Source organism: Bombus huntii, chromosome 5 (genome assembly GCF_024542735.1).
Source record: "Bombus huntii isolate Logan2020A chromosome 5, iyBomHunt1.1, whole genome shotgun sequence".
NCBI classification, from domain to species: domain Eukaryota; kingdom Metazoa; phylum Arthropoda; class Insecta; order Hymenoptera; family Apidae; genus Bombus; species Bombus huntii.
Genome location: NC_066242.1, coordinates 15,081,026 through 15,093,331, shown reverse-complemented (window position 1 = coordinate 15,093,331; position 12,306 = coordinate 15,081,026). Strand labels below are relative to the sequence as shown.

General features: G+C 38.4%; 2 long non-coding RNA genes across 5 annotated transcripts in view; one reads left to right on the top strand and one right to left on the bottom strand.

Annotated features, from left to right (window-relative positions):
* Positions 1-2,809: 2,809 nt before the first annotated feature.
* The window catches only part of LOC126865782 (uncharacterized), a 52,479-nt gene continuing 42,982 nt past the window's right edge, over positions 2,810-12,306 (bottom strand). Inside the window, exons 5-7 of one of the 3 annotated variants that reach the window (XR_007689671.1) lie at positions 8,936-9,124; positions 3,366-5,743; positions 2,810-3,236 (exon numbers count right to left, since the gene is read on the bottom strand). This is a non-coding gene — a long non-coding RNA (uncharacterized LOC126865782). Of the gene's footprint in view, positions 5,744-8,935; positions 9,125-12,306 lie in introns of all 3 variants that reach the window. The other 2 variants (XR_007689673.1, XR_007689672.1) reach the window with 2 other exon arrangements.
* Positions 9,124-11,656, top strand: LOC126865783 (uncharacterized). Of its 2 annotated transcripts, none has more exons than XR_007689674.1 (2): positions 9,124-9,391; positions 10,026-11,656. It is a non-coding gene; the product is annotated as an uncharacterized LOC126865783 (long non-coding RNA). The 2 variants fall into 2 exon arrangements; XR_007689675.1 differs by having other exon boundaries at positions 9,709-11,656.

Here is a 12,306-nt window from a genome sequence, read left to right as displayed (position 1 = left end):
AGCTGGAGATTCCCGTCATTAGAACACGAGTATTCGATCGATGCCATTAATCGATAACATCTACGAATCTGTTCGCGCAATTTGCCTGTTCCTGCGACCTTCCTTTTACTTTAACCGACGATTGAGAAACGAACACGTGTCGTCATATTCTTATTCCAAAATGGGAAACGCTACTGTTACCTATTTACCTCTCGAGAAGACGATTAGGTTAATTTGTGCAACGGTGACCATGATAATTCGTACCAGTTTCCTACCCAACTATTCGCGATACGTAATATTTGAAATAGACTTAGTCGGTATATATTTCTTCGTCGATAAGCGCGTTTAAAAATTGATACTATCTTTTTAAGGTAATTTTTATCGCGATAATCTAATTATCAAGTTATCTTGTTATCATTTTTTAATGGTAATTTTCGTAGAATATTGTTCGTCGAATCGGTAAAGTTGCGAATACGGAATGCCCTTTTGTGTTTTTACTGATAATCCTTCGCAGGACGTTTGTTCTGCGAACTTACGTCTCAGCCAAGTTGCGCATCAAGGTGAACTTTTCTCGCGTAAATTCTATCTCCATCGATTGGATTCGTGACATTGAAAATTGAGAAACGGTCTTTGTGATTAATTGGACAGCGACGTGTATTCAGATATATTTCTTCATACTTCTCGGTTGGAAGCATCGCGATAATTCTATCGGCTATAGTTTGAGGTTACGTAATTTTTCAGAGAATGAATTCGAAATTTAGAGGAGATAGCTGTTTTGATATTTTGCCTTGATTACTTTATTCTTTTTTGGAGAGAGTTTCTCGAAGTCTGTCGGATGTTAGGCTTCGCCGACAATACGTAGATCGTTCGCGAATAATCGACCGATATCTCCAACCTCGGAAAGCTCTTGCAGACCGAATATTGAAGAAATATGACAATGTGACACAAATTCTGACAACGATCGTCTAAATAATTTACCAACGAGACAGGATCTGATCTTCATCGGCTGATAGAAAAATGCAACGAAATGCGTATCCGATATCGCTTTCTGATCCGGCGAGAATCTGACGAGGATCCGAAAGAATGACAAGAATTTTAATCTCTGTTGGGCAAACAACCTACGGGGAGATATTACTAACAATGATTAATAATCATTTGTTTGTTATTTTATTTTATATACTAATTAAATATTAGTGTTCTAAAGATCGTATGCACAAATATACATACACGATTCTATCAATTGATAAATAAGCGAAGCCCGATCAGTGTTCTTACGCCCTCTGCAATGTACTAAGTGAACGTACATGGCTGCATTACTATACGTCGGTAATATCGATATTTCTTATTTGATATATTTTCTAACACGTACTGGATATAAATTGGATCTATTAAAACAGCAAAGATATTAAACAAGATGTTTCAATTTACGTATTAATTTAAACGTAATCACGTATATTTGTAAATCTTATCGACCATTAATACGTCAGTGACAAAGAAGATCGCGGCAAATTGCATTAGATGGTAGCACAGTGCAAGACAAGCGTCATTAACTATATAGAATAGTAATTTGAAACTTTGATATAGATGTTTCTTCTTTTCAAATTGACGCGATATCGATTAACGTCGTAATCGATACGCATACATTCTTTATGAACTCGTAAAACGATACAACTTTCTTCATAATATTAATGCCACGTTACGCGATACCGTTTCCCTTTCTTCCGTTTGCCTTATTTTCGCAAACAAAGATCTTTTAAACAATGAGAAAGCGACATCTCTCCGGCAAAGAAGATACAGATAAACAAAATCAGAGACTGCGTTCTTCCGCGTCAGAACTCGTTTTACAATTATTCGAAAATCAGTCGAGTCACCCGTGTTTACTCAGTACGTTAACCCCTTCTTCGACCCTTCAAATCGCCAGAAATCTACCTTTTCAAAGGTTGCCTATTGCTCGAAACAAAACCGTTTACGAAATAATCAAACGTTAATTATACTTATTGCACGTTTAAACAAGCATTCCATCGACTATATCTTCACGTCCTGCAAATATCCTATATCCCGCAGCCTCTATATACATTTTCAGACCAGTCTTCAATTTTACCGATATAATTATGGCAATCGTAACTCGTTACAACGCGAATGAAATATCAAAACGTTTTACACACAGCGCCAAAGATATACCGTACGTAAACGTTTTCCATGCTAACTGTTCGAGCCTCGAGTACCTACTTACTTTCATGAGCTACCGTATATATACGTAGGTAGGACCACGTGTACGTGCGTGAGCTCGCTTTTACAATTCGCAATCGGCCGCAATATACGGGCAAGAACCGAAAGGGGAAAACTGGTCTTGAGCTGGTCTCGGATTGTCCAGTTATCGACGTTATCTCGTCTCTTTAAAAGGCGACTGTGAAAAGCCTCGGGCAAACCGTTCGCGTTCCAATGATCGATCGGCACCTTCGATCGCAGTTTCCTCCGAGTTTAGCCGGTCATTAGGACCTTAAAGGTCGCCACTGCCATCTGTTCGATCGCCAATACAGGCACACGCTTATATCGCGAATCGTTCGTCTTCCCGTGTTTACCTCGTTCACCTTTAAAACGCCGTCGGACGCCTACGGTGTAGAATTTCAGACGAAGGAAACATTTATTCGGCGAATTATCTCCGCTAAACGATCGTCGTTTCTCGCAAATGTTTTTACAGGATTGAATGGCAAATAGAGACGTCGGATGGTTTGGTTCAGCTTTGGAGTAGGTAATCAGGTTTATTTAAAAATTTACTATCGTTTATTTAATATTTAATCGAGAAATTATAATTATAAAATTTAATGAAAAAAGGAAAGTAAGAAGTATGGGAATATTAAAAATAAGGAATACGACGTGGTATATAGTACGCTGATACGGAAGAATATCAGGCTGAGACGTTTGATGCAACGCACTCCTCTGCTTTACAGAAATGTTTCATTTTTCTAACTTATCGACGTAACCAGAGAACGTGTACGAACATGGCACAACGTGAAATTCGTGAAATTCTTTACAGTTATATACCATACGTGCCATCGCGATTCGTCCAACTTCTCTGTCGAAAAATTGTTGTTTTATTGCTTCACGATGCGACAATTCGTGAGATGAGAAAAAGAACGAAACGTTGGCAAACGTTGGAAAGTTCATCGATGGTCCGAAGTATCTCTTCGTTCGAATCCTCTGATCCACGTGTTTCAGTCGCCTGTATAAAAAATCGTCGCTTCACTCGCCCACGGCTTGTCCATGAAACGAATTAAGCAGAATAAAAAAATTAGCCAACTCTCGAAGCCCATCGACGATTACACGCGCGTGCACTACCGGCTGACTCAGATAAATTACGAGCGGCTAGTGGTTCCCTTATGTACAGGAAGCTCATCTCTTTCTCTCGCTCTTCCTCTCTCCTCGCATCGATTGTCGCGTTAGCAGGAAAATTTTCCTGGAAACACGAAATCCGCAGTGTGACTCATGGTGCCTCCAGCCAGATTCAAGGTCATCGATCCGCCCACCAAACGCCACGCTCCGCAGATCCGTTTCTTTTCGCTATGGCCGGAGAAAAAGAGCCTGAACAAAAGGAGCAAACAGCGAGAAAACGAAAAAGCGGAACAGCAGAAGGGAAAAGGAAAAAGTTTACGAGGGAGGTGGGAGCGGAGTGACAACAAGAAACTGGAGGATTCAGCGACGAGTAAAAATAAATAGTTTTGCTTCGTCCGTTGCTTTGTTGTTTTATTTTTTTCTTCTTTTTTTTATTATTTTCTTTTCTGAGAAACGAATTAAATCGACCGTTTCTCTCGTTTCACCGTGCCTGGTCTTGGATGGTATAAAAAAAAAAAAGAAGAATCAATTTCGTAATTTTATGGTTACCCAACTAGATTTTCAAAAATAGATGGTTTATCGTTTGCAAGATTTATGGATTACGAAATTGTTAGATTTAAATTAAGACGGATGGTAGTGTTTTTTGAGAAAACAATCGATTCTGTTGCGCTTCGTTATTGAAAGATTCAACGAAAGACCTAGTTTAAGTATGCTTAGCCCTGACCTCAACCAGCATAATCCAAGTCTAGCCTTGATTTCGTCCAGGTACAGGCTACACTCTACATATTCGGAGGTTAGTTTGCTTTCATTGTAAACATAAGTATCCCTAACTTTGCGTAGACCTAGTTCGTGGCGATCCACAATCCTATTGAAATCCGAGTTTGATTTATCGTACGTTTAATAGCGAATCTATTATCGACCGAAATATAGTTAAACTTTAGTTTACAACGTTCGATCCAGAATTTCCTGTTTGATCGTTTCGCGAAATGTTATCCGGAGAGAACGATAATTCTCGTCTGTCTCCGTACGCCAGTGACGCGTCTGATACGACTATCAACCTTACGGGCTATCGTTATTTAATGGTGTAACAGTACAGGCCAAGTTATTGATACGAAGAGCATAAGAAACCGATAGGACCAACATTCCTCCCGGTCGATGCTATTAGGCCAGTGGTAATGGCATTTAACGCTTCTGTTACTTAATTATCAGCATAAGCCCTCGTTGTTTCGTGTTCCAATTTTAATTTCACAGTGCGATTACTAGATATTAAACACATCGGTCGATAAAACAGGTGGCTGAGTCTGAAATTTTTATTAATATCGATCGAATACGAACTCTATCGATAAAACTTTTTCGTGTACGCGTCGCGTACAATATTTTCACCGAAATCGAAATTCGCCGATATTTCTGTTTCCGAAAATGATCGAGAAAAACAGAATTCCCGCGTATCGTGTATTTTTATCGAACGTGTTATTCGAACCGTAGATCCAACAGATAATTGCAGTTATTGTAATTACAGTATCACTGAACCGTTCACTTAGAGATAAGATTGCGATGTTTGTACACGTGAAGACGATACTTTTTTTGTAGCGGACTAATGATCGATCGGTATACCATTGGTCCGGGAACAATTGCTATTGATTGATAAAAAGAATTCTATTTTTTCTTTCTCTTCTTGGCGATAACCAGCGACCTTTAGAATGACGTCCCCAAGTATTCTTGTGATTCTTCAAAAAACATTACAGTTATCTAGAAATCCGCCTTTAAAGTCTACGAGATGCACGCAATAGACTTTGAAACTTCAAAATATTTTTCCAAAATAATTAACATCTTTTCTCGCGCAACTCGATGCTCGACCGAAACGTTAAACTTCATTTCGACAACTAATTCCCCTAAATACGTGGCACTACGTTTAAATTCCCTTCGACCAATTCGTCAGAATAACAAAGATATATCGCGTCGCGGGTAATTTCCCGATATCCAAAGATAATTATAACCTCGAGCTATGTTGCCAAGGAGAAAATACAGCTACGAAACGTCGAAGGAATAAACCGAAACTCCAAAGAGATCATCAGTGTCCATTGAGCAGACTGTCCCGGACAAAGAATCGTCCCGTGTTTCCTCAGGTGTAAGCATGTAGGAGGAGTTGTGCGAGCGGATTGTGAGTCAGCAGGTAAAGACGTGGCGGGGCAGAAAGCTGAAAGAGCGGTTCAAGAGGGCAGGAATCCAGAAGAAACGATCAACGTTCCCGGTGTAACCCCATGAGTCACCGACTTGCCATCCCCCGGCAGCCGCATACCTGCCACCACCTGTTGCGCTCATTTTCTGGGTCGTGCTGCTCGTGCTCGAGTTTCACCCTCTGCCCCTTTTCCTCATCACCGTGGCCAACTATGTTTTTCCACCTGTCTGTTCCACTTTGCGCCGCTTTAAGCTGCAACGAAAGCGATTAGTGAATTTTCAATTGCCCGTTTTCAACGCGAGGGTAGGGGAAAGCGGAAAATGATTGCTACGCGACAAATGTACGCTGGCTCACGACGGTCTTTGAATATCTTTGGAAATACGAATATTTTTGACGAATAGTGGAAATTTTTGGAAATTTCATTGCCAGCGAAACGCTGATATTTCGTTAGGAAAGTGTGAAGCGAGCGAGAATCCTAAATGTCCGAGTATCTTTTACGTTACATCGTTGATTAATCATTAGTGTTGCGTCGCGTGATTGGAACCGTGCGACGTCCCTCGGTATTGGGTCGCAAAGGGTCCACTGACCGTTATGTATACCTTCAACAAACCTAAGGTTCCGCCATAAATTGAATCTTATTAGTTTCCAGAAACCATTAATCCTGCAAATATTTTCGGTTTATATCCGGTACTTAAAGCCGGGTTTGGAAATTTCACGAGCCTGCTTGAATTTGGTTAATTCCAGACTGAGAAGTAAATAATCGACGGTAGATCGAGCTACGTGCGACAACTAGTCAAAAATATGGAACGACGTTTTTTCATGAGATGCATCGTCTTCGAGAAAAACTGATTTGAAAATGTATCGCGCGTGTGCATCGCACCAGTTCCTATCCGAACATGTGCGAACATTATTTTCTCGAAAACAAGGTTTTACATGGAGAACTTTGATTCTACGTTTTGTTATGTTTCTTAACGTGCCCTTAATCGTTTACTTATATATAGTCTGTACTTAACCAAGTTCAGGTATACTCTTAACTATTAGGTTGCCCGAAAATCTTCTTTCGTTTTATGAGGGAATAATAGACGCACAACGTTTTTTGTTTTATATTATTTTACGTACGATCCGTTTTGTTCTGTTGAGATAAACACCGCGACATTTCACACACTTGCTTTCACGTTTGTACGAAGGTACACTGTTGTAAAAAGCGAAAGAAAGACACTTTTCGGACAACCTAATATATTTCTCTTTTCAGGAAGAATCGCCCCTTACCGGTTACAGGACACGCTACATACCAAATTATTTATAAAATTGGGCAAAACTGCTAGATAATTTAATGAAACTTGGAAATTGTTGAAAATGACAACTTGAGTTTGCGCCCGCCATCTATATGCAGATGCACTAGTTACAATAAATTGTAACTAGAAGATAGCTCTAGATACAATCGATAGGTTTAATCGATAGGTTTAAGATGTTGTTTTCTTTTTATCCCTAGTCCATGTATGGTAAGAAAGTGCAATAAAGATTTTTCGGCTCAGAACGGTGTGATAGATTCACCCAAAGAATAAAATAATAGCTATTATGATCCTATCTCTGAATACAGAAATAACAACAGAAATTAGTTTCTAATACGCAGCGAAATTAGTATTACAATCATCGAATAACGATAAAACAAACAATCTGAACATGTCCGTAGAAAATGTACGTTTAAATCACCAGATGTTTCCTGCAACACGTTCGACCTGTGTTAAATATAAAAATGACGTGTTTTTACGCGATCTACGCTAAACGCGTTAACGACGACGCGACTAATTACAAGCGGAAACTCACGTGCATCGATTAATTCTCAAAATACTATCTCTACCATCAAATCGATAATTATTTGTCTCGAAACATCGATACGTAGGTGTGTTTCGTAAATCTGTTCATTGAGAAAATCATTCACGTCGACACATTTTTCGTGGAACTACCGTGCAATGAAAGAAACGTTGCCGTAGTACTACGCAATATCGGCGAGTTCCGAGTTCCGAGAAAATTTCATTCACGATCGGTGCAGGATTTACGGCAAAGCGGCTCGCGTAGTTCCGGTTTCTGACGATGATTCACGGCCACTCGAATTCCTTCGAGCGACCTCATTCACTGGATCGATTCTTCCGAGAATCGAAGCCATCGAAAGCATCCACGGATTCCCGCCTTTCTCTACTATTCCACGTCATTCGTGACGTCGATACTTCCTCGTGGTTAGCTTGAACGCGTTAACCAGGAAACACAAGTTGACACGTCTCGCTCGCACTCGTAATCTCATTGACAATGATTTTTCTACTCGGCTCTGTTGTATTCAAATTCATCGATTCCCTTTCGCTCAATTTGAATCGTACGATATTCGTATCCGCGGAAATGGAAATCGCTGCGTTTCCATTTCATTCGTCTTCGTTTGATTTCCAATTTCAAGATTACACGTATTTTTGACCAATAGGTAGCCGGCTAAAGTAGGTTTCGATTGTGTTAGGGTTAAGCTTCGTCGCGAGGCATAAGCGTCAGGACCGAGGACAACGACGAGAGAAAATAACAGTTAGTTTTTTAACACTAAAACTACCATATCGGTCAAATTGACTGGTTTTACAATTTTATTTTAAAATTTTTACTTTATGTTATATTTTCTTTCCGCGATGATGTAATGACTTTCGCAACGATAACTAAAAGAATAATATAATAAATTTTATTCCGTTTTTTACGTATTCAAACTGAAAATAATTTTGTATCAAGGCTACTTATACCAATACCAGTGAGAATGACTGGTACTTGTCAAAGCGTAAAAGGGTCCTGCAATCTGTTTATCGAACCCCAATCAACCAGTTTCCTCGTGTTCTATAACTTGTCACGCGTTTTTCAAATTTTTACCGCGTATCATCCGATACGACGATATCAGTTATCAGGAAAATTCCGAATCGATCGCTAGATCGCTAGATACTAACACTAGCAACACCACACCAGTCAAAATGACTGGTTCTACAATTTTGTAAACGTGTCAATCCTCGTTTAGGGATCCCAGATGGATTAATACTACCAAAAATGTACTACATAGCACTGAATTGCTTCTGTAAGAAAGTAATAAATCAATAAATATAAAAATATTCTATCATCACGTATTTTCTAAAGACCAGTCATTTTCGCTGGTTTTGGTAGAAATAGCTTTGTGTCAATTATCGGTAGTTCTAGTGTTAATTATTAAAGTAAGTATTCAATTATAAAAATACTCATAGTAATGAGCTAAGAAGAAAAAGAATTTTAGAAATTCTATCGTCGTCCAGAGCACATCGAACCAACGTCTAATTGAAGGGCGTGGCGTTCTGGCTGCGGTTTTACTTTTAATGGATCGGTGATCGTTTGTAACAGCAATTCCAGACAGCTGGCCGCTTCATTAACGATCACGTAAGTGATTCGTACCTGCTGGTATGCCAGGCCATTCGGATTGTCGCATAGATACGTGACTCACGTACTTGTCGAATGGATAAACAACGTTCCAACGGAGATCCCATGTTTTCGATAATATTTGAACGGTATCCAGTTACGGTGTTCCCGATCTCGAACCGAACACCGGTTCGATGTCGTTCCACAAACCGTCCTGGTTGCTACCTGAAATATATTTTTCTGCTTTTAATCAACAATTGCAATTGGATTGGGTTTTACAAGAATTATTTCACAGTCGATGATGATGGATTTACGATCAAACCATGTACGCACATACCAGAAATTTGGTTTACCAGCAATTTTATTTGCCAGATAATTAATCGTCTATTCGTATGTTCGTCGTTTATCTTGTTCGAGTATCAATAATTTGATACGAGAAACAATCGATGTAACATTAATAATTTCTAAATAGAAGATAGAACTAATTAAGAGGTAAACGAATTTCAGTTTGGTGTCGTTCCACAAACCGTCCTGTTTGCTACTTAAAATATATTTTTCTGCTTTTAATCAACAATTGCAATTGGATTGGGTTTTACAAGAATTATTTCACAGTCGATGATGATGGATTTACGATCAAACCATGTACGCACATACCAGAAATTTGGTTTACCAGCAATTTTATTTGCCAGATAATTAATCGTCTATTCGTATGTTCGTCGTTTATCTTGTTCGAGTATCAATAATTTGATACGAGAAACAATCGATGTAACATTAATAATTTCTAAATAGAAGATAGAACTAATGAAGAGGTAAACGAACCTCAGTTTGGTATCGTTCCACAAACCGTCCTGTTTGCTACTTAAAATATATTTTTCTGCTTTTAATCAACAATTGCAATTGGATTGGATCTTTCAAGAATTATTTCACAATCGATGATGGTGGATTTACGATCAAACCATGTACGCACATACCAGAAATTTGGTTTACCAGCAATTTTATTTGCTATATAATTAATCGTCTATTCGTATGTTCGTCGTTTATCTTGTTCGAGTATCAATAATTTGATACGAGAAACAATCGATGTAACATTAATAATTTCTAAATAGAAGATAAAACTAATTAAGAGGTAAACGAATCTCAGTTTGGTGTCGTTCCACAAACCGTCCTGTTTGCTACTTAAAATATATTTTTCTGCTTTTAATCAACAATTGCAATTGGATTGGATCTTTCAAGAATTATTTCACAATCGATGATGGTGGATTTACGATCAAACCATGTACGCACATACCAGAAATTTGGTTTACCAGCAATTTTATTTGCCAGATAATTAATCGTCTATTCGTATGTTCGTCGTTTATCTTGTTCGAGTATCAATAATTTGATACGAGAAACAATCGATGTAACATTAATAATTTCTAAATAGAAGATAGAACTAATTAAGAGGTAAACGATTCTCAGTTTGGTGTCGTTCCACAAACCGTCCTGTTTGCTACTTAAAATATATTTTTCTGCTTTTAATCAACAATTGCAATTGGATTGGGTTTTACAAGAATTATTTCACAGTCGATGATGATGGATTTACGATCAAACCATGTACGCACATACCAGAAATTTGGTTTACCAGCAATTTTATTTGCTATATAATTAATCGTCTATTCGTATGTTCGTCGTTTATCTTGTTCGAGTATCAATAATTTGATACGAGAAACAATCGATGTAATATTAATAATTTCTAAATAGAAGATAAAACTAATGAAGAGGTAAACGAATCTCATTATCGAACAATCGTCTTTGAGTGCTCTCGTCTGATTGTTTATTGCTACGAAAGATAACGGTGTTACGAACGGTGGGGAAACTCGTGACGTATTTTCGTTATCCTTCGATATCGAGATAGGAACACGACGCAATAGGCATTTTACGCGTACGCTGCGATAACAGTTTCGACTGATAAGCGACGATAAAAGAGAAACAAAGAGTTAGAACGCACAGAATGCAGCGATGTCCTTTAACGAGAAAAATTCACCTTATCTGTTCCTGTGGCCAGCGTAACGCTTTGTTTTTATCGTTATACGTTATCGTTATCTATTCGTAGATAACGGCGTAATCGTGAACATTGTACGACCTCATTTCGCCTCGTAACCATTTCATAACGTAGCGTCCTACGCTATTTTTCATTTTTCTCTTGCCAAGCAAATGAAACGACAGTTTATCTGCGACGTAAAATTAATTGAATTTAATCGAATCGAATCGAATTCAACCGAATCGAACTGAATTTCGTGGAAGATCGACAGATTAATTAGAAACGATTGCGAAGTATTTCAGTCGATGAAACCGACTTAGAATTTCAGAAAAAGATATAACGCGTTGGAATTTAAGGAGATTTGTTAGAATAATAGAAAGAGGTCTACTTTTTTTTAGATCTGTTGTTATAGCAAAATTCTCTCTTCTCTTATTCTTATTCTCTTATTCTCTGCTTCTTTCGATCGCCAATGTGTTTATGCGAGAGGCTGAGGAAGAAAACGACTAGATTCTTCCGCAAGTTGATGAATTGCGTTATTTATTTGCACAAAAAGATGGTTCAGCAGTAAACTCGTTTAGAAGCAAAATACGTCGCTCGCATATTTTCGATTTTCGTACAGCAAATATCAGCCCGATAAAACCAAGTTCATACTGGAAATTAAAACGGAGATTCGTTTCGAGAAATACGATATCAAATACAAATAAGCCACAAATGCAGCGCTCAATTGCAACGATCTATATATTAAAAAAAAAAAAAAAAAAAGAAAGAGCACAATTATCGATATTACATCGATGCAACATGTGCGTTTTTCTTTCCACTCTTACTCTTTCTATTTTCTTTTTCCGTGTTCGATTAATTCGTGCGAAAATGTATCGAGCGTGCGCATACAAAAGGATTTCGATAGACGTAAGCCTCAATACGACAAACGATAGAACGCGATACGATACGATTAAATAACTCGCGTGAAAGACACGAAACGTTCTTCCATAAAATCACTTTTTATTTCGCGTACACGAAATAATTAGCAGGTTAATTATCGATCGATAGGATTCGCTTTCGCCATTCACCGAGCAGAAAGAAAGGAAGCAAGCAAGTTAGTACGTACTTGTTTCGCGCTAACAAGGCCGGCCTCGACTTGAAAATCCATCGCGTTTCTATCGCGTAATAATTACGACACCGAGCCCATAAATCCTTACGTCACGGTTGTTGCTTGTATGAGACGATCGTGAAACATCGTGTTATCGTTGGGCAGCGTATAATTAACGCAAAAGCGAAGATACCGAAGTTGCAAGAATCTGCTGGAGAAATCGCAGGGTTCGTCCTATTTAGCCGGCGATTATGCAAATTTATATTCTCGCGACTACAAATTTCCAGCGAATCGAATAAA